Genomic DNA, 8,886 nt, shown 5'->3' on the forward strand with positions numbered 1-8,886 from the left:
TAGATGGAGGGAATAGTGAAATCATTGGAGACTTAAACAAATGGATTAGAAAAGGTCCTGAAGTGAGTTGCTGGATATATTTCAAAACAGAAACTTGATTAACTAATGCACAAAATGCAAGTGAACCCTTCCAATCAATAAACCAAATTTCTAAGTATGATATCTGGATTGTGATATTTAAACAAAGTATTCAAATAATCAATGTGAGAGCTTCTGTGTTTGAAAAATAAAGTGGCAACATTATATAAATTTCAGATTGTTTTATTCTTTATCCTTTATATCATTATTCCTATAAGATGTTCTGCAAAAATTCAGTCAAGTAAAGTAAATTTAAGAATCCTGGGGCTTCCCTGGTGGCGCAGTGGTTGGGAGTCCGCCTGCCGATGCAGGGGACACGGGTTCGTGCCCTGGTCCGGGAGGATCCCGCATGCCGCGGAGCGGCTGGGCCCATGAGCCATGGCCGCTGAGCCTGCACGTCCGGAGCCTGTGCTCCGCAACGGGAGAGGCCACAACAGTGAAAGGCTCGCGTACCGCAAAAAAAAAAAAAAAAAAAAAAAATCCTGAATATGATAAATCACAGTTGAACATGTCTAACGCAAATTATCATTATAAAGGTCCTGGGAAGTCCTGCAATGCAGAAGGGCTTTGACCTTTGCTTGAGTTTTTCTCTAACTTAATGGAATGGAGAGCAATATTTCCATAGTAAGACTGTTCATATCCTAGGGTATAATTTAGGAAATAGTTTTCAAGTGTTTCTTACAACAGATTATGCTCATAAAGCTATGGAAATATAGAATGGTTTACAATGCTTGGGAGAGTGTCAAATGGTAATATATTAAAACAGTATATCTCAAAGTATGATCAAGGAAATCTTAGCTTCCCCAAGACCCTTTCAGAGAACCCATGAGGTCAAAGCTCTTTTAATAATACTAAGATGTCATTTTACCTTTGCATTTTCATTGTTTCACATATGTACAGAGGAAATTTCTAGTGAAAATAAATATTGCTAGATGTAATCCACATAAACTCTTTTTGGAACGTTCAATAGATTTTAAGAGATAAAGAGGGTCCTAAAACGAAAAAGTTTAAGAACTACTATTTTAAAGTAAACATAGGTCTGGGTACTTTCTAAAAAAGGTGGGGAGCCTGGGTTTCCCTGGTGGCGCAGTGGTTGAGAGTCCGCCTGCCGATGCAGGGGGCACGGGTTCGTGCCCCGGTCTGGGAAGATCCCACATACCACGGAGCGGCTAGGCCCGTGAGCCATGGCCGCTGAGCCTGCGCATCCGGAGCCTGTGCTCCGCAACGGGAGAGACCACAACAGTGAGAGGCCCGCATACCAACGAAAAAAAAAAAAAAAGGTGGGGAGCCTACTATAGAATTTGAAAGTTTACTTTCAAAGGTAACTTCTTCACATTTTAATAGGCTTTGGATCAATGAGAGAGGGCATTCTATGTATATATTTTATTGACCAATGTAACCTAAAACACCTCCAATATGACAATAAATTCTGTTAGTGCAGAATTTAAAATTGAAATGGTATGACCAACAAGAGATAAACATTTTAACTACCTATTTTTTTAATGTATTTTATTTTGTGCCAGGCATTGAGCTGGGTAAATCTGTGTGCACTAGACAGTTTGTAGTCTGCCCTTTTGGTGATAAAGCACCTATGACTTTAAGCAGAGATACACAAATATACCTGAATCTAAACCTACAGTTATTAAAGATAACAACTCATTTAAGAATTAGTAAGAAAGCAGCATCCAAAAAATAGTCTTATTTGTCTTGTATATGTTGTCATTGGAGTCCTACTGAAGATAGTCAAGTAAGTGTTTTTTTTGTTTTTTTGTTTTTTTTTTGGTATAATCATGCACTTTTTTAGTCAGTGGGCATGAATATGGAGCAACATGCTAAGTGATGAGAAACAAGACAAGTTTTGCTGCCCATTATCCTCAAACACCTTGCTTCATGGTATGAATCTTTGGTAGCTACATCCCATTAGCCACTAGACTAGGCTCTGGGGATATACTGATGAATCACACAGATAAGGGCCTTGCCTTCATTGGGTTATAATTGAGGAGATATACACAAATAAAATTAAACTTCAGGAGCATGCTGCTATTACCTGAATATGGAGAACCTAAACCTGGGACATTAGAGCATTATTCACCCCCAAAATGTGACATCCAATTGAAACATGAAGAATTAGGAGAAGTTAATGAGGTATGAAGTGTGGTGAAGAGTGCTCAAAACCCTGAAGGTAAGGGAGAACATGACATGTTCAAAGAACTAACAGAAGTAACCGTAGCGGGATTGTGGAGTGTGTGTGAGGGGCAGAGGTGAGAGCTGAAAAAGAGACAGGCTTAAGGACAAATCTCATTCTTAGCCTATGTTAAGGAGATTGGATTTTATTCTAACAGCAGCTAAAGTTATTGAAGCTCTTTAAGTAAGAGAGTAGCATTATGAACTTTGAGTTTCATAAAGATCACTCTGGCTACTTTTTAGAGAATGATTAAGAAGAGGGCATGACTTGGGACAAGGAAATCAGTTAAAAGGACATTGCCCCATCCTTGAAAAAGACAATAATCACAGCCTAAACTGAGGTAAGAATAGAGACCAGAGGATCATCTTAAGAAGTATTTAGAATGTTGAATCCATAGAAATTAGTCATGAGCTCTTAAAGTGAGAGAAAGAATTGAAGTACAACAGGCAGGTTTGGGGGCTTGAACCAATGAGAAAGGAAACATAGGTGACAGAAAATCTAAAGGGAAACATGAAGAGCTGAATGTTTATATATTAAGTTTAAAGTTAAAGCAATTGGATATTCAGATGTGGAACTAGAAAAGCTGTCTAGAGTAAATATGTAAATGTGTGCTTCACTGGCATGTAAATGGTAATTTAAGCAATAGAAATGGATGAGATCTCTAAGAAACAGTGTGGGGTGGGAATAAGAGAGGGCCCAGAACTAAGTCCAAACCACACCGATATGGTAATTGGTGGTATGATAATAATTTTCTAAAACACTTAAAAAGTATCCTTTATTAACAGATAATTAAAGTCAAAGACTTAAGAAAAGCTCCATTTCTCTGGCTTCTTTTTATCTGTATACCCCTTCTTGCACATACACACAAGCAAGACACAGAGCAATCTAGGATCTTGCACAAGTAATGGCTGATTGTGCCGAATGCTTACTACAACCCAGACTTATTACTAAACATGTTCCATGCATTATTTCGTATCATATCTCACATAATGTAGTAGGTAGTATTACTGTCTCATTTTTAAATGAAGATACACATGTAGAGTCATCAAGTAACTTAAGGATGGCTATACTGTTAACAAGTAATGAAGTCATGAAGTGTAGATAAAGAGATTAAAGAAGAATTAGGTAGATCTGAAGAATAGTAAAAGATCCAGGAGCCTCTTTTTTCAAAAGAATATCTCAAGATGCTGATATTTAGAATGAGTTGGATCCTAAATGACCTTCACTTTTCCCAACAAAATTAGATTGTGCTGCTTGGTGGCACGCTGGGAACAGTTCCTTCTAGAAAGCATAGTTTTACAGCTTTCCCCCAGGTTCCCAGGAATGGGGCCATGTGGTTAAGAGGCTTGAATCCCTTATTACACATTTTCCTCTCAATAAGTTCAGCATTACTTGAAATTTCTATTATTTAACTCATATAGTGCCTCTTGTATTACTGGCTAATCCCAGATTCCAGCTACAGTGAGAATTACCATATGTGAAAAGAAATCAAGATTTATGCTTATTTCAATGTGCCTACTCTATGATGGGAGAAACCATTTATATCATTTCGAGAGGAATCTGGTTTCAGAGTTATTTTCTATTTGTACTTTTGATACAACAAAGTAACATAAGACATTATGAACTCTTTCCATGAGGTCATTTTATATTCACCATATATAATAACCCTAGCAGCAACCGAGTTACAAGCATCTTCTCAGTAACTCTAGATACCAGTTTACAATAAGATAATGTCTATATTTTCAAAAGGAAATAATTCTGGTCTAAATATTCTATAATCAAAAAGTTCCATTTTAACGTAGTAAAGAAATAAAAGTTCCATTTTAACATAGTAAAGAAATAAAATGATTAAGCACACAAGCTCTTAAGAAGTGTAATACATGGACACCTCTTTGAAAAATTCACAGTGTGTTCCAGCTGATTAAGATTAATAAACATAAATGCCTCATAATCACTATATTAAAGAAATAGAAATCTCTTTTTTAAAAGAAAGATAATACATAAATATCAACATCTTATTGACAAAAACAGCAGTGTGAAATAAGGGAGTCATTAATTGCATGTTAATTTATTTTATCTTTTAAAGTGGGGATGTAGGGGCTATCAATAGATATTGCTTCTAACTTACAGAAGAAGAAAATATGTCAAGAAAAATTAAAAACAAGAAAATTGGAAAGAAACAGCACGGATGGGTTGAAAGAAAAACAAAGAAAGCTTGAAACATGTCAGAAATTAAGACAAACATATCAGATATGATATTTAATGACAAAAATTTCTCTTAGGGGGAAAAACCTCAGAAAAGATAAAAAACAAATCTTGGTCATATGATATTTATCACAGAAACATCTAAAACAAAAAGAGTTAGATTAAAATAATAAAATAAGTAAATATCCAGACAAAGGCAAACAATAAAAAATTAAAAGTAGAAATGAGAAATAGAGCTGCATTTTACATTTAAGACACAAATCACAATGTATACACTTTTCTTATTCTGGAATGCTGACAACAAGGCAAGGGGAGCAGGTGAATCTGAAGAAGTCAAGCAGACAGTACAAGAAGGTCCAATATCCATCAGTTTAAGCCAGAGAAAGGGCTCTGTGGACTATAGTAAGGAAATGACAGCTGAGAGCCTCTTACCTCTTGCCCTGATGTTTCTCTCCCCAAATTAGACTGAATTCTCTCCTGAAAGAGAGAAGGAGAGAAAACCTGATATCCATCCATTTTTGGTATCCATTGTATTAGGACCAATGACAGAAAGTAGGTCCAGTTACAGAAAAATAAAATTATATTTATTATTCATCTTAGGTTATGTATTGTGATTAATACCATCTATATTAGTTATTATTATTACATAATTTAATTAGCATCTTCATAATGAAGAAAAAGAAACATAGTACAGCCAAATCAAGAGATTTGGGAGAATACAAGGAGAGCAATACTTCCTTATGTTCTAACATCATTTTGTTTTGAATAGACTTTGAAGTAAAGAATGAAATGAGGTATTTATCTAAACTGAGACTGCCTCTTTGAAACAAATTGGAAACAATGTTACTACATTGTAGGAAAACTATTCAGCTTTTATAACACCTAGAACACATTGGGTGCCAGGGCTTTGAAAAGGAAGGCATTTAACTTAGCCTTAGTTGATTCCAAAACAGCCTTAGAGTATATTTGTTCTAATCTGAGTGTTGACAGCATGTAGCAGTTAGGCAAAAAGTTGAAGAGGGAGAGTGGCAGAAGAGAGGGTATCTAGGCCGAGATAGCAGCATTAGCAATGGCATGGTGAATGCAGAATGAGGGAGTATAATCAGCTCTAGATGCCCAGAGACACATGGACACACAGAGCAGGCAAAGCTGAGGCTGGAGAAGTTCAAGGGTAGAGAATGGAGGATCTCAAATGCTATCAACTGACTGTGAGAGAAAGTCAGTGAAAAATATCAAGACGATATATTTAAGCTTTAGTTATATTACGCTTAGAGTATTACAGAGAAGGCTTTTGAAGGTGGACAGACTAGAGGCAGGTTTTGCAATTATGCAACAAAAGTAGCTCAAACTGATAAGTATTTCTTCTGATCTGCTGACTTGTACATTAAACTCAAATTGAAGCTCCCCATTACTTCTAGAAGTTATCATCTTAGAAGAGGGATAGGTAAGGAAGCCAGCAGGAGAATTAGAAGGGTGATATACACAATTTCTGGTAATGATAATTATTGGTCACCAATATTGATCATTTAGAGTCTCATTAAAAATTTAAACAGATTCTCACAAGAGAATTAAGCAAAATTGAGGGTGGAGTTGAACAATTAGAACTAAATGACATGTGGGGAAACTGATTTGATGTAGATATTGTGTAAGAATTTTTAAATTATAATTTGCATTAAAGGATTAAGGGTGTAAATTATTATTAAAATACTAGCAAGCTATTAAAAATAAATTTCATGAAATAAATTCTTAGAATAAAATTGCATGAGTGCAAAATATAATTTTAAACAGAAGCAATCATATCAATCTAGTCCCTGACATAGGACACTATATATAGTTTGCTCTCAGCAGTCACCCTGTCGACTTAAAAAAAAAAAGGAACAGGAAAGGAAAAACAGGCACTTAGTCACCACGTAGGTCCTGATTGACAATCCCACTCAAAAATACTGAAATTAGACTAATTACTAACTGGAAGAAATATGGAAGTTTTTGAGGGAAGAATATTTGTTTCTGCTATCTCTCCCCTAATAAAAAGGGGTCTGAATTGACATGAACAGAATGAAGGCAAAGTCTGAAATAAATAAACAGATACAAGGAAACAGTCTCTCCTGTTTATTTTACCTTAGATTCAGCCCAAGGCTAATCTTCCAAAGTGTATTTTGAAGGGACTGCTAGGTTCAAGCAGGTATTAAGTTAGGAATCAAGTTAGTTAGCAGTATAAGAGAACAAGAATATGGTTATTTAAAAAATTGGTTAGATAGATCTCATAAACCAGTTGACCTTCTCCATAGAAAAATACTTTTATGCATAATATTCTATGGCGCTAACAGAAAATCCGAAGCCTATCCATGGAACCTGTAAGATTCCAAATTCTCCACATTAAAAAACCACATATCTCAGCAAACTAAAAATAGAGAACTTTCTCAGTTAGATAAAGAACACCTTAAAAAACCTACAGCTAACGTCACACTTAGTGGTGAGAAATTTGAAGATTTCCTGTTAAGATCAGGAAAAAAGCAAGAGTGTCCCCTCTCACCACTCCTTTTCAACATCATTTTGGAAGTATGCAGTATTAGCTTACTACCTAATGCAATAAGACAAGAAAGGCAATAAAGGATATGTAGATTAAAAAGAAATAAATATAACTTTTTAGATGACATGATTGTCTACGTAGAAAATCCAAAAGAATAGAAAAAATAGTGGAATTAATAAAAGATTATATAGTAAGGTTGTATAATACAAGTTTAATATACAAGAGTCAATTGCTTTCCCATATAACAACAATAAACAAGTAGAATTTGAAATCAGAAGCAAAATGCCATGCACATTAGCCTTCCCCCAAATTAAATATTTAGGTATAAATCTAATAAAATGAGTCCAAGATTTATATGAGGAAAACTAAATGTCTGATAAAAGAAATCAAAGAAGAACTAAATAAGTGGAAAGACATTCCATGTTTATGGATAGAAAGATTCAATATTGTCAAGATATCAGTTCTTCCCAACTTCATCTAGAGATTCAATGCAGTCTCAATTAAAATCCCAGCAAGTTATTTTGTGGATATTGAGAAACTGATCGTAAAGTTTATATGAAGAGGCAAAGGCCCAGAAAAGACAACAAAATATTGAAGGAGAAAAATAAAGCTAAAGACTGACACTACTTGACCTCAAAATTTACAATAAAGCTACAGTCATCAAGATAGTGTGGTACTGGTGAAAGAACAGACTAATAAATCAATGGAACAGAATAGAAAGACAAGAAATAGACCCCATAAATGTAGTTAACTGATCTTTCACAAAGTAGCAAAAGCAATAATAATGGAGCCAAGATAAATGCACATGTATGTTATTGAAAAATCTGTCATGTTATGTAAGACATTTATAAGTCTACTGTCTGTTTTTTCTTATGTAGTCTAAACAAAAAATTAGCTCTATGTATTACTTTAAATAGAAGAAAACATTTTTTTCTATAAAAGACAGTCAGACATTCCATAATAAAAAGAAAGAGCTTATATAGCAAAAGTATTTACTGATTAAGTAGAACTACAGTGTTCTGATTACTGGGAAGAGTAATTTTTCATTTCTTAGCACATAACAAATACACAAAAAATTCTGGAAAATTAATTAATATACTCTAAATTACTAACTTGGAACTGTGCTGTATAAAGCCATCATCATCACTATCACTGTAATCAACATTGCCACCATCATATTTTCCTAGAAAGTTACTTGTTGTGAGTCCAGTTCCTCACATCTCCATTAGATGATAGAGCCAACAGTTTGCCTCTGGCTCCCACAATGGTTCTTACTTTTTTCCCTCCATTTTGACATAACTAAGGGAAACCCACACTCTCATGAAGAATTAATTTTGTATAGCAAAGATTCTTATGTTTTCTTGATTCTAAGGCAGTGCTTTCAATGTTTTCTCATTAATCATATTTGCTTTGAAGTTTTGTAGATATCCTGTATGGATTTTAGCAAGTCCCTTTTGTTCCTAGTTTTACTAAAACTAGGAGTTTCTATTTTGTTGAAATTCTTTTTTTGTATCTGAAGATATGACCCTATGATTTATCTCATTTAAGCTATTAAGATTTTAACTATAATAATTTTCTAATGTTAAGCAACCTTTTATTTCTGAGACAAATCCAACATAACTGTAATGTATAGTTTTTATACATTACTAGATTTGGTTTGCTTAGCAATTTTTGTATTTATTTTCATGAGTAATCAGCCTACAATTTTTATTCCCTTGCACTGATTTCTCATGAATTAGCTTTAATAAATGTATTTTTAATCACTTATCCATTAGATAGATATATATGTTTATTGATATGTTATTCATCAGTATTTTACTCTGTATATAATCTCTTTTATATTTGTAGTTTTACCCCATTTTCATTCTTAATGTTATTTATAAAAATC

This window comes from Mesoplodon densirostris, chromosome 12, assembly GCF_025265405.1.
Source record: "Mesoplodon densirostris isolate mMesDen1 chromosome 12, mMesDen1 primary haplotype, whole genome shotgun sequence".
NCBI classification, from domain to species: domain Eukaryota; kingdom Metazoa; phylum Chordata; class Mammalia; order Artiodactyla; family Ziphiidae; genus Mesoplodon; species Mesoplodon densirostris.